Below are 21,032 nucleotides of genomic sequence, written 5' to 3' on the forward strand. Positions count from 1 at the left end.
TTATTTAACCTCTCAAAATCTCAATCCCCTCATGTGCAAAATGGAGATAAATAACTACAGCTAATACAACTGTTGTGATTATTAAATAACACAGTGCATGCATAGTGTTCAAAATATGTTTGGTGTTATTATTAATGTTATTACTAAATGATCACTAAATCTCTAAAGTAGAAGGCAAAGGACAGCCAACTATTATCTAAATTCCACTTTACTTTTTATTATTTTTTTTATTTTGAGAGAGAGAGAGTGGCGGAGAGGGGCAGAGAGAGAGAGAGAGAGAGAGAGAGAGTCTCAGGCAGGCTCCATGAGCAGCATGGAACCTGACGCAGGGCTCAATACCATGACACTGGGATCATGCTCTGAGTCAAAATCAAGAGTCAATTGACTCAGCCACCCAGGCACCCCTAAATTCCACTTTAAAGCGGCAACTACCAGCATCTCAAGGAAGTTATTAATTTGATACAATTCTTCTGGGATAATGTATTGGAAAAATTTCTTTTCATTGATACCTATTAGTTTCTTTATTGCATTTAGCACTAGCTGTAAAGCTAGAAATTCGCCCATCTTCCTAGACTGGTTTAGAAAGTTGGGGTAAATTTCTTTGCAAAATTCGAACACAATCTTAATATAGAGAGATACATTCCCCAGTTTCGATACCAAGACCCATATTGGCTATGTAAAACATATATATATGAAATTGAAATTACATGAGTTTTATGACATAAACTCATACATTCACTTTTTCCTGGAATTGGGCAGTATTCTGCCTATAGCAACTTCAGATCTGCTTTACTTTAAAAAAGTAGAAAGGAAAGGTGTAAACATTTACTTTTTTGTTTATACAAAATAAGAATACATTAGTTTAATTAGAAGCTTTCAGAGCAGAGAAGCTGAGCCAACATTGCTTCATCTCTTTATTTTTTTTAAGCAAATTAAAAATGATTTTTTAAAAATCTTTATTTATTTTTGAGAGAGTCAGTGTGCCAAGGGGGGAGGAACAGAGGGAGAGGGAGACACAGAATCCAAAGCAGGCTCCAGGCTCTGAGTTGTCAGCACAGAGACCAACACGGGGCTCAAACTCACGTACTGCAAGTTCATGACGGGAGCCAAAGTCGGACGCTCAACCTATTGAGCCACAAAGGCACCCTTGCTTCATCTCTTTAAAAATCGGTTTAAAACTTCTTTTCTACCAACAGTCTCCTTTTCCAGAGCTAGGGAAGCAACATAAAAGCAATTCTAGAGTTCAGAGATCCAATATTACGTGCTCAAAAACAATACCCCTAAGACTGTCGCAGACAGGACAACAGTTTTACAAGATAACAAATGCTTTCTCAACCTTCTTATTTAGAAGACTACAGAAGCATTACCTTAAACAGCAACTGTTACAGCTAAAACACAACACACAAACAGAGGACAAATGCCATGTTAGGAATTAAATGGAATTTATCATAGCAAATAATGAATATCTCTGAGAAGTAGATTCACCAAACTATATTTTCTAATTACTGCAAATCTCCTGTGCATTAATATTGCTGTATTTCATCCTGTTGCTCATTTAAAAGGCCAAACTATTTCCTCTGTTTGCCAAATTGTGTTAAGCTTCTTTTCTTTTTGGAAGAGGCTCCAAAACACAAGGCACAACTATCTATGGGTCTTTTCTCCAACAGTTCTCTGCCTATATTATGAAGTTCTCAGGCAGGATTATGGCTAAACTAAGTTTTAACATGAATGGAGGACATTACCCATACTCTTGGTTTAAAGCTGAAGGTATGTCCCAGCCATTAGATAATGCTCCTATACTAGGACTACCTCAGGTTTTATCAGGAGTCAAGATGGTATACTAATCATTAGAGTTCCATGGTGTACTTTACATACATTATCTCACTTAACTATAACAATAACTCTATGGGATAGAAATTATTCCTACTTTAGGGGCACCTGGGTGGCTCAGTCGGTTAAGCATCTGACTTCGGCTCAGGTCATGATCTCGTGGTTCATGAGTTCGAGCCCCACATCAGGCTCTGTGCTGACAGCTCAGAGCCTGGAGCCTGATTCAGATTCTATATCTCCCTCTCTCCCTCCCCTACTCACACTCTTCCTCAAAAATAAATGAACATTTAAACAAATTTTTTTAATAAAAAAATTTTTAAAAAGTATTCCCATTTTATAGAAGAGAAAGCACAGGCTCAGGCAGGCTTGGTGTGTTGTTGAAGGTTATACATATAGTGTACCTATAAAAGGCCAGCTTCTTGACCCAAGTACTTTAATATTAAATTCAGTACATTTTCTACTACACCACAAATAACTGAATATTATGACAGTACTGGTAATATGCTTCAACTGAAGCCACTAGTCTATAAAAGTGCAGTGAGCATATTTACCTTAGAGAAAAAACACTAACACAAGATGAGATGAAATGAACAGCTAACTTATATATAAACTTAAGTTATATATAAACTGAAGTTTATATACAAAAAAGTACTATCAATTTTAGCTAACAATTTTTATCCCATGTTATTAAAGATATCAGTTAGTACAACAGCTATAAGTTTCATATTCTGAGAAGGGACATAAGCTACATCTTTTACATTCCTCTCTCTACCAACCACTTGCATGTCAATTGGAATTTGCAGCCCTCCATAAACACAGACTAGCTACAAGTCCGTCAGAGACTGACTCACAGAAGAGGCAAGAGTTGGAAATTATTTCTTTTTTTTTTTTTTTTTTAATTTTTTTTCAACGTTTTTTATTTATTTTTGGGACAGAGAGAGACAGAGCATGAACGGGGGAGGGGCAGAGAGAGAGGGAGACACAGAATCGGAAACAGGCTCCAGGCTCCGAGCCATCAGCCCAGAGCCTGACGCGGGGCTCGAACTCACGGGCCGCGAGATCGTGACCTGGCTGAAGTCGGACGCTCAACCGACTGCGCCACCCAGGCGCCCCTTTTTTTTTTTTTTTTTAAATTTTTTTTCAACGTTTTTTATTTATTTTTGGGACAGAGAGGGAAATTATTTCTTAATTGTTGTTGACAATGTTTATACAACATGTACTAAAAACTAGCCAATACTTTCAGATAAAAACTTTGATCCAGTTTTCAATGAAGTCAGTATCTGGTTCTAAATAACCTAATGGGAAAGGCCTAGAAGCAAAGCCAGAAAGCCCATTTAGGAAAAAAAAGTAACAGTCTTCATGCAGCCTCTGAAGGAAGGTTCCTCACATGAATGTGATGGACTTGGTGTTTACCAGGCACAGAATATATAGCTTGGATTTTTTAGACAAAGATTCTTTGAAATCCTAAATTCATCTTTAGACATAAGTACTTCTATATTCTTTCTCCTGGCCCACCTTTTCTCCCCAGAAGAAGCCAAGTAAATGTCTTCTTCACAACAGCTTAGTTACAATATGTCCAAAGCAGATGACAAATTATACCACTAGCATATACTTCATTATACACCTATTTAGTTCAAAATATAAATTTAATAACCCATTTGCTCAAATGCAAAGTTAAAAGATTTTTTTTAGAAAATAAGAACATCAACTGCATTGTGACTTGCAATGCAAGTTTAAACATAAGCCAGAAAAAGTGAATATTATTATATACTTTACTAAAATTATTCAGGTGATTAATTTACATTGAAATATTTGGGTATATGCCATCAAAACACTTAGATATACAATCAGTCTATTACAGACCTTTGCATTTTAGCAGGTCAGGTAAGAAATCTGACTATAAAATTTTTTGTCAGCAAGGTTTTAGTTGATCTAAGTCAGAACATGCTAAATTATATATACATACATAGAATTTGGGAGTAGTAAGGCATCTCTAAGATTATCTATGTAATCACTTTATTGTATCAATGAAAAAATTGAGGTCCACAAAACAGAGATGGCACTAGAACCTGACCTCCAGGCAGTATTCTTTTCACTTACCAAGCTGCTGCTTTCCTAAAACTACTAAGAAGAGTTAGGCCATTGCTTCTGCACAGCATTTCTTGATCTTTACTCTAAAATTCTTAAGGTAACTTCTATGCCAAGGACCTCATGAGAGCTATAAAGTAACCAGAGGAAAACAGTTTGAAGGTTCCTCAAAAAGCTAAACACAGAATTACCATATGACCCAGCAATCCTACTCTTAGATGTATACTCAAAACAACTAAAAACAGACTCAAACAGATACCTGTATGTGAATGTTCACAGCAGCATTATTCACAATAGGCAAAAGGTGAAAACAAACCAACCTAATACCCACCAGCAGATAAATGGATAAACAAAATGTTCATGGAAGATTACTGGAATATTTTTCAGCCATAAAAAGAAATGAAATTCTAATACATGCTACAACATAAATGAAATCTGAAATCATGCTAAATGAAATAAGACACAAAAGGGCAAATATTATATGATTCCACCTCCTTGAAATACCTAGCATAGGCAAGAATCACAGAGACATAAAGTACACAGAGATTACCAGAAACAGGGGTGGGGGTTAGGCAATGGAGAGTTACCGCTTAATGGGTATACAGTTTCAGTTTGGGGTGATGAAAATTTTGGACAATAGATAGTGGTGATGGTTACATGACACTGTAAATGTAATTAATACCACTGAATTGTACACTCAAAAATGGTTGAAATGGCAGATTTTATTAGATTTTATACCATAATAAAAAAGTTATTAGAAAGTTATCACCTTGACAGAAGCCTTCACATAATTCTCCATCTTCAAAAAACTTAAGTTCTAGAATCTTGTGGTCTTGACAATTATAAAAAATAAATAGTTCACATAATGTTAAAGAAATATAATAGGGGAAACCAAGTACAAGATTTATAGGAATTCTCTGTAGTTTCTTTGCAAATTTTCTGTAAAGCTAAAACTGTTCTAAAAAGTAAAATTTAGGGGCGCCTGGGTAGCTCAGTTGGTTAAGTGCCTGACTTCAGCTCAGGTCATGATCTTGTGGTTTGTGGGTTTGAAACCCACATCAGGCTCTGTGTTGACAGCTCAGAGCCTGGTGCCTACTTCAGATTCTGTGTCTCCCTCTCTCTCTCTGTCCCTCCCCTGCTCACACTGTCTCTCTCTCAAAAATAAGTAAACGTTAAAAAAAAAATTTTTAAGATAAAAAAAAAGCAACCAGAGTTGTAAAGTTCAGCCCAAGTTACACAAAGACTCTTTGAAGTACTTTCTAAAGTTATAAGACTTTTAGTGGCACTAATAATATGGAAAAATAAAGTACCTGTAAGAAAATAATAAATTTACTATTCATCCAACCTAACCAGAGACCCTCTAAGTAACCTCACTTCAAGGAAATAGAGGGGACGCCTGAGTGGTTCAGTTGGTTACACAACTGACTCTTGGTTTTCGGCTCAGGTCATGATCTCACTGAGATTGAGCCCCATGTTGGGCTCTGCACTGACAGCTCAGAGCCTGCTTGGGATTCTCTCTCTCTCTGCCCCTCCCCAGCTCATGCACATGCTCTCTCTAAAATAAACTTTAAAAAAACAAAAAAGGAAATGGAATACATTCTTCTGTCCCAAACACCATTTCCCAAATTCCTTTTCAGACTAAGTTCAGTTAATATTAATACAGAATGATATTAGATTAAGTCATTCAAATGTTCTTTTATACAAGATTTTAGTGCTCAATTATCTTTGGCCCTAAAGTGAACACAAGGACAGAAGTATGTATGCTAAATGATCAATTCTCCATTTTATTTAATTTACAATGTCTTATGTTCTCTGACATTTGTGTGCATGTTTATCACATCTGAAACTATACATGAGAAAATAAATTAGCTTTTACATGAAAGAACCAAAAATACAATTAGAATAAAAATAGAAATTTAGAATAGTTTTATTCTTTTCAAGTTAGCACACAAAGATAGCTACAACAAAGCAACAAAGATCTGTCTACTCTTATTGATTTTCATGCCAGTTGTTAAATTAGATTGACTGCCTACAAGACATGTCAGTTTATCATAACAGTGGCATGCTTTTAAAGTTATACATGTAAAAAGAGCTCAAGACTCTCCAAAAGTTAAAAATTTCAACCTCATATATAAAATAGTAATGAATAAAAAACTTCACTGATCTTGGTCTTTGGGAATAAATGTTTAAAGAAATCAGTCTAATAAAAATCAGAAAATAAGCTAAGAAAATAAATCAAAGCTATAATTTGAACTCAAAGATGTAATTAGAACTAATTTTTACCAATTAAGTTTTTAACTGTTGCACAACTGAACAATTTATACATATTAACCTCAGTTTATAAATTCTACAACTTCTCCTTTGTCATTTTAAGCTTCACTGTAAGGACTCTGATCATCCTGGCCACGTAATTACCTTTAAGAAGCATGCTTAGGGTGTTTTCTGGACTGCAGGTCCATACAGCATTTCTCTTTGCCCTCTTGGGAATAGAACATCAATTGCTTTCAGCTAAATGCACTCACATATGAATATTTTAGTACAATTTAATGCTTCTATACCAACCCCAAAGGAATAGAGCATCAATTTGTGAACACAGTTCTCTTGGAGTTAAAAGCCAAGCTGGATAATGCAGTATGAAAGGGCTTGTCAATCTTTAGCTTTTTAGCAAGTCAGAAAAGCAGTCCATAAATTCAGTCCCAGCTGTATACAAATAACTCTACATAAAGTTTGCTCCTACACAGACTTTTTCAGCATAAGTGTATTTTCAAAAAAGAACCCCCAAAACAAAATTTCTTGTTTTGGTAAATTCCCCCAAACTGCTTCTTCACCTAGTAACTATTCCCCTCTCAGAGTTATAAACAGACCACTGATCTGTTAGTAAAATACCAAAATACAAAGTAATCTACTTCCACTAAGAAGTTGCACTAAGTGTAAAAACATATTTCCCTGGCAGTAGATAACAGATTCTTTAATGATTGCAATAAGCCTATATGTTTGGATGGATAGGACGTAAAGTCAAACAGAGCTTCTAAAAGGCAATTCAGAGAAAAACGTAAAATGGGAAGTACCAATAAATATGCCAAGCCTTAAAAAGCCAAATTAAATTCTAGTCATAGTTTAAGTCTGACACTCTACTAAGCTCAACAAATATTAATTAATGTCCTAACAAAATCCAATGAGACTGCCAAATATGAGTTATAGAAATAAGATTTCAATATCTGTTCATGATTTCAAAACAAAAGATCTCTTAGCAAACAAGGATTTATAATTATAAAAATATGGCTATTTTTATACTTCTATACTTTTGTAACACTTGTACTATATGTGAGGTATGGTTTTAAGTGTTTTACATATTACTTATTCTATCTTTACTATTTACCATGAGATAGAGACTATTATCACCATTATACAGTTGAGAAAACTGTGGTACACAGAAGTGATTTGTCCAAGGTTATACAAGCAAGCAAGCAAGTAAGCAATAATTATATGACACTATTATAGAAAACTTCTGTTTCTTGTTTTTCTTAATCTGATAAAACAGATAGCAAACATCATACCTAGTGGTGAAACCTAGAAGAAATTCCTGGAAAATAAGGGACAGGGTATTTACTATCACCACTTCTATTAACAATGTCCAGGTTAATAGCTGACACAGCACCAAAAAAAAAAAAAAAAAAAAAAAAAAATCAAACAAAAGGATAAGACAAAATTTCATTATTTCCAGAAGACAAGACATGACTATGCATGTACAACACCCAAGAATCTACAGATAAATTAATGAAAGCAATATATAAACATCAATTGCATTCCTTATTTATCTGTATACATTTATAAAGAAATTATAAAACTATTTGAATGGAGACATAAAATCATGGTGTTGTATAGAAGACAAAATATTGCAAAGATGTCAACTCACCCCAATTAAATCTATGCATCCATAAGTTCACTTGAATTTTTGCTGCCTGAATATTTGTTACAACTTGTACTTTTTAAATATAGAACTCACTATTCAAATAAATTTTTTTACAGAATAATAATGAATTTGCATGAGTGCACATGTAAAGTGTTTATGAATCTCATAGAGACTTTTGTGTCCACTCAACAGTTGTATCTCAGCTATTTGACAGGATCGTATCTTATGTTCACACTGTATAACTACAATTAATGGGAACACAAAGAGATACCCATTTTGAGATTTTTTTTAATCTTGTTGCTTACCTGGCTTTGGACAATGATTCACAGCATCTATTTCTGGAGTCTTAGGACACAAGAAAACTGTCCACCACCTCTCAGCATCTGAATGTGAGCCCCTTTACCAACTCCTCCCATGCACCCTGACTCACCACTGAATTCTCCTAATTCTCATGACCAAATCTCACCTGGGCAAGTCCTCAATCAGTATATTATATGGTGTTGGTTATTAACTAAGAATTATTTGCCTTTAGCAAATCTTTCATTATTTACTCATATAACAATTCATACATGTTTGGAGCAATGCAGAAGAAATATTTGACACCATCCAGTATCACTGCCTTCTGTCCAGAAACATACTAAATAATGAGTTTAGTAAGTGTGAAACAAGTAAGTAATTGGTGTTTTAAATATATTATGTCGAAAACCTTGGTGAATTCTTATCATTTAAGGTTCTCTGAATTTTCAATAACTACACAATAGCAAGAATCACACTAAATTTGGGCAAAACAACCTACATTTCCAATCAAAACTTCAACTGTGGAGTTTGACAAACTAATTCTAAAACTGCAAGAGAAAGGCAGAGAGCCAAGAACAGCTAAGACCATTCTGGAGAAGAATGGGGAAAAAGGGATACTGCCCAACTACATAATTTTATTACTAAAGCTTTAGATACAGTACAGGTACAATGATAAACCACTGACTGACAGAACAGAACAGAGAGCCCAGAAATAGACTTGTGTGCTATATAAACTTGTAAGAAGTAACACTAGAGACCAGTGGAGGAGGAGATTAGTCATACAAGGAAAAAACTGAACACCTACTTCACACCAAACATCAAAATAAAACCAAGTAGAGGCGCCTAGGTGGTTCTGTCAGCTGGGCATCCGACTTCAGCTCAGGTCACGATCTCACAGTCCGTGAATTCAAGCCCCGTGTTGGGCTCTGTGCTGACCGCTCAGAGCCTGGAGCCTGCTTTGGATTCTATGTCTCCCTCTCTCTCTGCCCCTCCCCTGATCATGCTCTGTCTTTCTCTGTCTCAAAAATAAATAAAAACATTAACAAAACTTTTTTAATAAAAAATAAAATAAAACCAAGTAGATTATAAACTAAAATGTGAAAAGCAAATTTTAAAAGTTTTCAAAACACATACAGGTGAGTATCATAAGACCTTGTCTTAGGAAATATATTTTTTTAATGTTTATTTACTTTTGAGAGAGACAGACAGAGAACGAGCAGGGGAGGGGCAGAGAGAGAGGAAGACACACAATCCAAAGCAGGCTCCAGGCTCCGAGCTGTCAGCACAGAGCCCCATGCGGGGCTTGAACCCATGAACTGTCAGATCATGACCTGAGCCAAAGTCGAACGCTTAACCGACTGAGCCACCCAGCCGCTCCAGGAAATACTTCTTTTTAAAAAAAATTTTTTTTTTTTTTAACATTTATTTGCTTTTGAGACAGAGAGAGACAGAGCATGAATGGGGGAGGGTCAGAGAGAGAGGAAGACACAGAATCTGAAACAGGCTCCAGGCTCTGAGCTGTCAGCAGAGCCCAATGCGGGGCTTGAACTCACGGACTGCGAGATCATGACCTGAGCTGAAGTCAGATGCTTAACTGACTGAGCCACCCAGGCGCCCCAAAATAGTTCTTAAACACAATACAGACAGTAGATACCAAAAAAGAAAACAGTAAGTTGAACCACATTAAAATTAAAAGCTTCTGTTTATCAAAAGATATAAAGAAAAGGAAAAGATGGCTAAAAACTGAGAGAACATGTATGCGACACACATAACCAAAAGATTCGTATCCAAAAGATATTAAAAACTTCCAGAGTTGATAAGAACAATTCAATAGAAAAATGGGCAAAAAGATAGGAACAGGAAATTCAGAGAGAAAAAAAAAACATTAATGGAATTTAGAATATAAAGATACCTCACTAGTATCAGGGAAAAGCAAATAAAAAACTGAGATTCATGCCCATTAGACTAGCAAAGCTTTTTTTAAAACAATTGTGGCAAAGTATACATAACATAAAATTTACCATTTTAATCACTGCTAAGCATAGTTCTGTGGCATTAAGTATACTTGCCTTACCGTGCAAACCATCACTGCTATCTCCAGAACTACCATCTATCTCCAGAACCACAAAACTTTAAAAAACCAAAAATACCAAAGTTCAAAGAGGATGGGAGAAGGTAAGTTTTATAAACTGCTGGTAAGTGTAAACAGCCACTTTGGTGAACACTTCATTTCCGGTAATCAAGCAGTTTCACTCTCAGGCATACTTCTCTGGGGAAACATTAACATGCAAGGAGCCAGAAGAATCTTCAAGGAACAGTATTTATAACAGCAGAAATTATAGACTACCTAAATAAGCATCCATTAGTAGGAAAATGGGTGAAGTGTGATATATTTATATAACAGAATACCATACATCAATGAAACACAAATGAAAAACCTTCACCTGAATTAAAATGGAAGAATCTCAAACATGAGACTTAAGAACATAAAGAACACATACAGTATGCTGTTGATATAATGTTTTCAAAACGTATACAAAACGATATTACCTATCAGTGTTTCTCAACTTTTTTACAACATGGCACACAGAAAATGGTACCATTTGTATGGTGCACTGGGCTACAAAACCGGCTAGTCATAATGTCTCCTGTTCCAAAGGCTGAGAGGATCAACATCTCGTCACACTTGTAAATCATTCATAGTACTCAAGTTGAAAAGTTCAGCTACAGACTGTTTAGGGAACTGTAGATACACAGTAAAAGTGAGATGTATGAAATCACCATCATCAAATTTAGGGTAATGGTTACTTTTTGAGAGAAGGGAAGCATATATATTAAAGAAAGAGTACACAGGGGTTTCAACTGTATTATAATATTTTTTAATTTAGTAGTAAAAACAAAGGTGTTTACTATATTATTTTTATATATGCCTATTTTAAAAATGAATAGAAAAGAATGTGAAGCAAAGTGGATTTAGCAAATGTAAGCTACTTTTTTAAGCTTAGCCTGACAAGAGAGATGAAATGGGTGATAGCTTAGTGGGGAAAAGAGGCTGTTGGGAAGACAAAGGATTTTTTTTTTTTAACTTTTTAAAAAATTTTTTGAGAGACAGAGAGAGACAGAGCGTGAGCAGGGGAGGGGCAGACAGAGAGGGAAACACAGAATCCAAAGCAGGCTCCAGGCTCTGAGCTGTAAGCACAGAACCCAATGCAGGGCTCAAACTCACGAATGTAAGATCATGAGCTGAACCAAAGTCTGATGGTCAGCTGACTGCACCACCCAGGAGCCCTGAATTTTCTTTTTTAAGATTATAAAAAGGAGGGGCGCCTGGGTGGCTCAGTCTATTAAGCATCCAGCTCATGATTTCAGCTCGTCATGATCTCACAGTTTGTGGGTTCGAGCACCACATGGGGCTCTGAGCTGACAGGCAGAGCCTGTTTGGGATTCTCTTTCTTGCTCTCTCTGCCCCTTCTGACCCCCTCTCTCAAAAATGAATAAAAATTAAAAAAAAAAAAGATTATGAAAATGAGCCAGTAGAGACAGAGAGGTTCTGAATCCAGAGCATGGGAGTAAATAATGGACTATCCTGAAGGAGGTAGGAATTTATGGAATCCAAGGACAGGTTAGAGAGATTAGCATTAAATTAGAAAGGGCTCACCTCTTTCTTTGATGTATAAAGGTAAGTTGTATTGTTTTGCTTTTATAGGGAAAACAAGTTGACTTCTGAAGTAGAAGGAGAAAGATCAGTGCCTGAGAATAGGGGAAATAATACTAAATAAAGAGCTTGAAAAATTGGTACAACATAATATTGATATACACTAACAGAGGGCAAAATCAAAATTCATTTCAGGTAGATCTATTTGTGGAAAACTATATGAGGCTATGCAATCCAGTTTTTCATGGACAAGTGATTTTTTAAAATGTGCTCAGGGCTTTAGTTATTCTGCAGAGGGGCCATAGAGACCTTTTCAGGAAAAAGAGAAAGGAAAGGGCTATGTTAGCAGCCCTCTTGGTTATACCACCCCACTTCATTTCCACTTTCCCTGCTACTCATGGGGCTTCCTGATAAGATTTCATCTGAAGAAGAGTTCTACAACTAAATCACTACTCTGAAATTTTATCCTGGGAAAACCACACCAGCAAGCCCCAAACCAAATAATTCTGGCTCCTTACAGAACTGTACCTAAAATATTAGGCAACTGGCTGACACTGAGGGACATTATTAAAAAAACACCCTATGAAACCACTGTCCTATTTATAGTAAAGGTATTGTTGAGGATGTTAATCAACAGTGTCCTCTTTATGAGGGCTCAAGGGATAAATATCTCTCTCTGATCTTGATAACAGGCCAAGTTATGCTTCCCATGTGCAATTAGTTTATTTTTACCTTAGGGACACTGTAAATCAGGACACTGATCTTGTTTCCCAATATGAACTGGCTCCTAGAAAGCCTAGTGCCAAACTTACATACTAGCTCTAGCAAATGAACAGAATAAAATTTATTTGCTTACGTATCTCCAAACTCTATCTTCCACCTAAGTTATTCCAAGACCAAAATGCCACCCAGCACCTCCCTGCAAGAGACAAAAGGCAGAGTTTGGCTACATGTAGAGGGGTGGGGAACAGGAGTAAGAAAGCCCCAGCCCTGAGGTCTGGGTACAGAGGGCCTGCCTAAGACTGAGGCTAAATAAGAAGTGAGAGTTATTCCTTACTACAACCATGAGACTAAAGGCTAAAGAGCTATAGCAACTAAATGCAATACTTGACCCTAAACTGGATTCCATATGGAGATGGGACAGTAGTATAATGAAGGTTACTAAGCTAAATGATAAAGTTGGAATATTCCATTATAATATAGAAACTTGGAATTAGAATTTAAACTGACAAAATCTAAATATACTTTATACTTTGGTTATATAAAAAAATATTTCTTTCTTAGGAAATACACACTGAAATATCTAGGGGTCATGATGTTACTGTCGCATGTTCAGGGAAAATTTGTGTATATATGTGTATATACATATGTATTGTACTATTCTTTTTATTTATTTGTTTAATGTTTATTCACTTTTGAGAGACAGACAGAGCATGAGTGGGAGAGGAGCAGAGAGAAGAGAGGGAGACACAGAATCCGAAGCAGGCTCCAGGCTCTGAGCTGTCAACACAGAGCCTGACGCAGGGCTCAAACCCACCAACTGTGAGATCACGACCTGAGCCAAAGTTGGACGCTTAACCAACTGAACCACCCAGGCACCCCTATACTGTACTATTTTTAATTTTCAACTTTTTCTAAGTTTGAAATTACTTCCAAATATAAAGTTAATTAAAAAATAAAGAGGAATACAGAAGTCTTTGTTGCAACAGTAAGCTGAACCAGTGGTTCCCTATCCCTCGGTCTAAATTCTTTTTTTTTTTTTTTTTTTTTTTTTTTTTTAATATATGAAATTTACTGTCAAATTGGTTTCCATCTAAATTCTTAATTCTTGCAGGAAGCATGAATCCATAAACATGCAAGACACACACACACACACACACACACACACTCAATAATCTTCCATATCTATATGGTATAAACTGCTGTGAATGATAAAATAAAAATGTATTTAATAGTATAACTAAATTCATGGCATTTTCTGGGCATTTTACATTTTCTCAAATAATCAAAAACAAAAGTAAAAGTGTTTTGTGAGGATAACAAAATTTGCCTTTGTGTCCCCTTACCTGAATAGGGAACTTCTTACTATTTTCATCAGAGAGAACTGTGGTGATGCTTTCCATAGCTATACAAAATGGCAACAAAATAGAACACAGGATCTTCAAAGAATATAAAGTTGACTGGAATGTGAATAGAAAAAAACAAGCTTTAAAAGATTCAAGAGGCTTCGGGGCGCCTGGGTGGCTCAGTTGGTTAAGTGTCCAACTTTAGCTCAGGTCATGATCTCATGGTTTGTGGGTTCCAGCCCTGTGTCAGGCTCTGTGCTGACAGCTGGGAGCCTGGAGCCTGCTTCAGATTCTGTGTCTCCCTCTCTTTCTGTCCGTCCCCTGCTCAGGCTCTGTTGTGTATGTCTCTCTCAAAAATAAGAAACATTAAAAAAAAAAGAATTAAAAAAAAAGATTCAAGAGGTTTCCAATGGTTGAGAACAAAAACCCAAATTTAATAAAGTAACAGTTCAGCTTTAAACACAAAGGAATACTTTATTATTATTAGATAAGGGAGACATGGTTGGCAATAAAATACGGGCGAAGGAGAAGACTAAGATTTTGGATGTCCACAAGTGTAATACATGCCAACAGTGGGATATGGCTGCCAAAAACCTAATGTAATATTAAGTAGCATTAATTAAAATATTATTCAGGAAGATAATAATCCAACTCTGTACTCATCAGAGTACATGTGAAATAATGCATTCAATTCTGGGCCTTAGAACTCCTGCTTATGGCCCTGAGGGAATGAATAGCTTGTATCAGACTAATCCTCCTGCAGAGAAAAACTCTAAAACCTCCTGAAAATACAGACAGCAACTGTTTAAGTGCACTGGAGACAAGACAGGCAGCACTGGAGAAGGCAGAATTCTGTAGGGGAGGGAGGCATAATAAGATGGGCCTACCTTATACATCTATTTTCTCCCTTGGGGCATTTCCAGATTTCCCACAGGGGATAAAAGCTAGTCAGAAAGCAGTCACTTTGGATGGAAACCTGCAGTCTTACCAGTTAAGGAAACACAGAAACAGAATTTGTGGCTGCCACATTAGCTGAGAAGGAAGGAAAAAAATCCAGACAGAGAATCACAGACTGCATATATACCATGCTCAAAACTCTGGCGATGCCTGCATTCGACATGTGTGAGATAGCTTTTAAGTAACCTGGCTGGTAACTAAAAGAGAAGACAGAGTTTGGAGTTTGAGTTTTGTGTTTAGTTCTGTTTGTCCAGAATCAATAACAACTAATCATCAAAGAATTCCTTTATGTGAATGGTTGGCAACAAAAATAGTGCTAAATTAAATAATCAATGTTAAATAACTTTTTTGAATCTCATTATTTATCCTGGAAAAACTGTATTGACTTTTGTACTGATGATGCAAAAAACAATAGTGGGTCAAAATGCTGCTGCCTTAACATTAATCAAGATAGCTGCACCAAACTGAACTAGTTGTCACTGCATTCTTCATGGCCACATACTCAGTTTAAAAAACTTTAAAAATAAAAAAGCTGGTTTCACTTAAGATTGTTCATGATGAAGCAAATTATTAGTTTTTTAAATCATGGCCTTTGAGTACACATCTTTTTAGTATTCTGTGTGACAAACGTTCATCGATTAAATTCACTGCCTTATATGGGTGAGGTGATGGTACCCCAAAACAATTACAATAATAACATCAAAGATCTCTGATCACAGATTGGCATAACAAATACAAAAATAATGAAAAACTTGTAAATATCGCAAGAATAATCAAAGTGTGACACAGAGACACAAAGTGAGCAAATGCTGTTGAAAAAATAGTGTTAATAGACTTCCTCAATGCAGGGTTGCCAAAAACCATTAATTTATTTAAAAAAAACCATAATATATGTGAAGCACAATAAAGCAAAACACAATAAAACAAGATATGCCTGTATTTTCTAAATGAACCATGCATGATGTTACAAGATGGTAAAACATCTATTCAAAGTGCAATACAGACCAATGGATTTTAATATAAAAATATGAAAAGTTCATCAATATGGTTTTGTATTCCACATTGCAAATAACCTTTAAGAAATTACTACTTGTCAAATTTTGGTGTAGTATAAAAGAAGAATATCCACAATTTTCTGAAAAGGCTATTAAAATATTCCCTTCTTTTCCAACTTTATATATCTGTGTGATGGTGGATTTTCTTCATATACTTCAATCAGACTAATATAAAAAAACATACTGGAAGAGAAATGAGAATCTAGTAATTTTCTATTAAACCAAATATGAAGCCAAAAATGTAAAGCAATGCAACTATTCCCATTAAATTTATTTTTGTTTTGGAAGATTTGGTTTTTTAACCCAAATGTTATTTATATTATGAAAAATGATTTTATTATTTTCAAACAAATTTTTAAAAATTTTCTGTTTGAATTTCTAATACCATAAGTATCAACAGGTATGACCCAAATAAACAAAAGCTCTTTGAGAGCTCTCAATTTTTAAAAGGAATCCTAAGACAAAAATTTTGAGAACCACTGTACCACACATATAATGAAACAGGAAAATGCGAAAATACAATCAAAGGGCAACCTTGAAATAACATAAATTTTAGAACTAGCACACAAAGATTTTAAAGCAGCTATTTTAAGTATGATCAAGGATGTAAAGGAAAAGATATCTGCAATGATTACACAGATAAGAAATCTCAGCTGAGAAATTAAAATTATAGAAAGAACCAAATGTAAATCTAGAACTGAAAATATAAAATCCAAAATAAGAAATTCTCTAGATGGTTTTAACAGCAAATTAAAAATTATAGAGGAGTCAGTGACCTGATGGTAGACCAACAGAAATTACCCAATCTGAAGAACAGAGGGAAAAATGATGAAAAAGAATGAACAGAACTTCCATAACCTGTGGAAGAATATAAAGATATTTAAAATATGTGTAACTGGAGTCCCAGCATAGAAGTACTGAAAGATATGTGGCTCACTGTTCTGTAAATGTTGAACATGTGGACTGCTGTCTGTTTCCGTACATAAAGTTTTACTGAAATACAGCCACATTCATTCATTTACTGATCTGTCTATGGCTAAGTTTGCTATACAACAGTAGAGTTAAATAGTTACAAGAGACATTCTATGACCCATAAAACAAAAAGTATTTGCTTTATTACTCTTTACAGATAAAGTTTGCTGACCCCTGGTCTAAATACTCTTCATGCCCTTACTGAATTTCTTGGTCTAGTTATTCTATCAATTACTAGGATTGCCATAGATGAGGTCTTGCTTTTTATACATTCTGACAGTCTCTGCTTTTTGATTAGAGCATTTAAATCACATTTGTCTCTTTTCTGCCTTTAAGAACTTTTTTATCAATCTTTAATCGATTTGATTATGATATGCCTTGCAGTTTCTGTCATGTTTACTGTTCTTGGGGTTTGCTGAGCTTCTGAGATCTGTGGGTTTACAGACTTCATCAAATTTAAAACTTTTATGGTCATTATTTCCTCAAAGAGTTTTGCTGTTCCAATCATACATATAGCAGGCCTGTTAAAGTTGTCCCACAGCTCAACAATGCTCTATTTTTTTTTCCTGTGTGTGTATGTGTGTTTTTCTCTCTGTCATTTCAGATAGTTTTGCTATCATATCCTCAAAGTTCACTAACATTTATTCCTGCAATGTCTAATGGCAAAATATACACTCTTTTCAAGTGCATATGTTCACCAAGAGAGGGCATTTGTTAGGCCATTAAAATAAATCTCAATAAAGTTTAAGACTGAAATATTAAGGAGATATTCTCCAAAATTAAATTAGACATCAATAATTGAAAGCTTTCTAGGGAAAAAACCCACAAATATTTAGAAATTAAATATTTATAATTTTATAAATTAGAAAATATTTTTTACATAAAAGATAAAAATACAATATATCAAAATTTGTGGGATGCAGCTTAAGTAGTGCTTAAGAGGGAAATTTATATATTTAATATTTATATTTAAAAATAAACAATACATGGGGTGCCTGGGTGGCTCAGTCAGTTAAGCACCCGACTTCAGCTCAGGCCATGATCTCACAGTTCATGGGTTCGAGCCCCACATCGGGCTCTGTGCTGACAGCTCAGAGCCTGCAGCCTATTTCGGATTCTGTGTCTCCCTCTTTCTCTGCACTTCCCCCACTTATGCTCTGCCTCTCTCTCCTTCAAAAATAAATAAACACTGAGGGAGGGAAGATGGCGGCGTAGGAGGACGCTGGGCTCACCGCGCGTCCTGCCGATCACTTAGATTCCACCTACACCTGCCTCAATAACCCAGAAAACCGCCAGAGGATTAACAGAACGGAGTCTCCGGAGCCAAGCGCAGAGGAGAGGCCCACGGAAGAGGGTAGGAAGGGTGGCGAGGCGGTGCACGCTCCACGGACTGGCGGGAGGGAGCCGGGGCGGAGGCGTGCCCCGCCAGCCAAGCAGAGTCCCCGAGTCTGGCAGGCAAAAGCGGAGGGGCCTGACGGACTATGTTCCAACAGCAAGCGCGACATAGCGTCTGGGAGGTCTTAAGTTAACAGCTCTGCTCAGAAAGTGGGAAGGCTGGAGGACAAAGGGAGGGAGAGCTGCTGAGCCCCCGGACGACAGAGCTCAGTTTGGTGGGGAACAAAGGCGCTCACCAGCGCCATCTCCCCTGCCCATCCCCCAGCCAAAATCCCAAAGAGAACCAGTTCCTGCCAGGGACCTCGCTCGTTCTGCGCAAACACCCAACTCTGTGCTTCTGCAGAGCCAAACCTCCGGCAGCAGATCTGACTCCCTCCCGCTGCCACAGGGCCCCTCCTGAAGTGGATCACCTAAGGAGAAGCGAGCTAAGCCTGCCCCTCCTGCCCCCGTGCACCTTGCCTACCCACCCCAGCTAATACGCCAGATCCCCAGCACCACAAGCCTGGCAGTGTGCAAGTAGCCCAGACGGGCCACGCCACCCCACAGGGAATCCCGCCCCTAGGAGAGGGGAAGAGAAGGCACACACCAGTCTGACTGTGGCCCCAGCGGTGGGCTGGGGGCAGACATCAGGTCGGGTTGCGGCCCCGCCCACCAACGCCAGTTATACACCACAGCACAGGGGAAGTGCCCTGCAGGTCCTCACCACTCCAGGGACTATCCAAAATGACCAAACGGAAGAATTCCCCTCAGAAGAATCTCCAGGAAATAACAACAGCTAATGAACTGATCAAAAAGGATTTAAATGATATAACAGAAAGTGAATTTAGAGTAATAGTCATAAAATGAATCGCTGGGCTTGAAAACAGTATAGACGACAGCAGAGAATCTCTTGCCACAGAGATCAAGGGACTAAGGAACAGTCACGAAGAGCTGAAAAGCGCTTTAAACGAAATGCAAAACAAAATGGAAACAACGACGGCTCGGATTGAAGAGGCAGAGGAGAGAATAGGTGAACTAGAAGATAAAGTTATGGAAAAAGAGGAAGCTGAGAGAAAGAGAGATAAAAAAATCCAGGAGTATGAGGGAAAAATTAGAGAACTAAGTGACACACTAAAAAGAAATAATATACGCATAATTGGTATCCCAGAGGAGGAAGAGAGAGGGAAAGGTGCTGAAGGGGTACTTGAACAAATTATAGCTGAGAACTTCCCTGAACTGGGGAAGGAAAAAGGCATTGAAATCCAAGAGGCACAGAGAACTCCCTTCAGACGTAACTTGAATCGATCTTCTGCACGACATATCATAGTGAAACTGGCAAAATACAAGGATAAAGAGAAAATTCTGAAAGCAGCAAGGGATAAACGTGCCCTCACATATAAAGGGAGACCTATAAGACTCGTGACTGATCTCTCTTTTGAAACTTGGCAGGCCAGAAAGGCTTGGAACGATATCTTCAGTGTGCTAAACAGAAAAAATATGCAGCCGAGAATCCTTTATCCAGCAAGTCTGTCATTTAGAATAGAAGGAGAGATAAAGGTCTTCCCAAACAAACAAAAACTGAAGGAATTTGTCACCACGAAACCAGCCCTACAAGAGATCCTAAGGGGGACCCTGTGAGACAAAGTACCAGAGACATCGCTACAAGCATAAAACATACAGACATCACAATGACTCTAAACCCGTATCTTTCTATAATAACACTGAATGTAAATGGATTAAATGCGCCAACCAAAAGACATAGGGTATCAGAATGGATAAAAAAACAAGACCCATCTATTTGCTGTCTACAAGAGACTCATTTTAGATCTGAGGACACCTTTAGATTGAGAGTGAGGGGATGGAGAACTATTTATCATGCTACTGGAAGCCAAAAGAAAGCTGGAGTAGCCATACTTATATCAGACAAACTAGACTTTCAATTAAAGGCTGTAACAAGAGATGAAGAAGGGCATTATATAATAATTACAGGGTCTATCCCTCAGGAAGAGCTAACAATTATAAATGTCTATGCGCCGAATACCGGAGCCCCCAAATATATAAAACAATTACTCATAAACATAAGCAACCTTATTGATAAGAATGTGGTCATTGCAGGGGACTTTAACACCCCACTTACAGAAATGGATAGATCATCTAGACACACAGTCAATAAAGAAACAAGGGCCCTGAATGATACACTGGAGCAGATGGACTTGACAGATATATTTAGAACTCTGCATCCCAAAGCAACAGAAGATACTTTCCTCTCGAGTTCACATGGAACATTCTCCAAGATAGATCATGTACTGGGTCACAAAACAGCCCTTCATAAGTTTACAAGAACTGAAATTATACCATGCATACTTTCAGACCACAATGCTAGGAAGCTTGAAATCAACCACAGGAAAAAGTCTGGAAAACCTCCAAAAGCATGGAGGTTAAAGAACACCCTACTAACGAATGAGTGGGTCAACCAGGCAATTAGAGAAGAAATTAAAAAATATATGGAAACAAACAAAAATGAAAATACAACAATCCAAACGCTCTGGGATGCAGCGAAGGCAGTCCTGAGAGGAAAATACATTGCAATCCAGGCCTATCTCAAGAAACAAGAAAAATCCCAAATACAAAATCTAACAGCACACCTAAAGGAAATAGAAGCAGAACAGCAAAGGCAGCCTAAACCCAGCAGAAGAAGAGAAATAATAAAGATCAGAGCAGAAATAAACAATATAGAATCTAAAAAAACTGTAGAGCAGATTAACGAAACCAAGAGTTGGTTTTTTGAAAAAATAAACAAAATTGACAAACCTCTAGCCAGGCTT

General features: G+C 36.9%; 1 protein-coding gene and 1 long non-coding RNA gene across 4 annotated transcripts in view; both read right to left on the minus strand.

The window, feature by feature from the left end:
* Nucleotides 1-21,032, minus strand: part of ETFA (electron transfer flavoprotein subunit alpha) — an 82,365-nt gene that overhangs the window by 21,733 nt on the left and 39,600 nt on the right. The gene's annotated exons all lie outside the window — the stretch shown is intronic.
* On the minus strand, nt 3,589-17,651 carry LOC128772927 (uncharacterized). The gene is made up of 3 exons (XR_008417006.1): nt 13,850-17,651; nt 11,787-11,878; nt 3,589-4,048 (listed from the first exon to the last, which is right to left on the minus strand). It is a non-coding gene; the product is annotated as an uncharacterized LOC128772927 (long non-coding RNA).

Source organism: Panthera pardus, unplaced genomic scaffold (assembly GCF_024362965.1).
Source record: "Panthera pardus isolate Hobbes unplaced genomic scaffold, ASM2436296v1 HiC_scaffold_24, whole genome shotgun sequence".
Taxonomy (NCBI): Eukaryota; Metazoa; Chordata; class Mammalia; order Carnivora; family Felidae; genus Panthera; species Panthera pardus.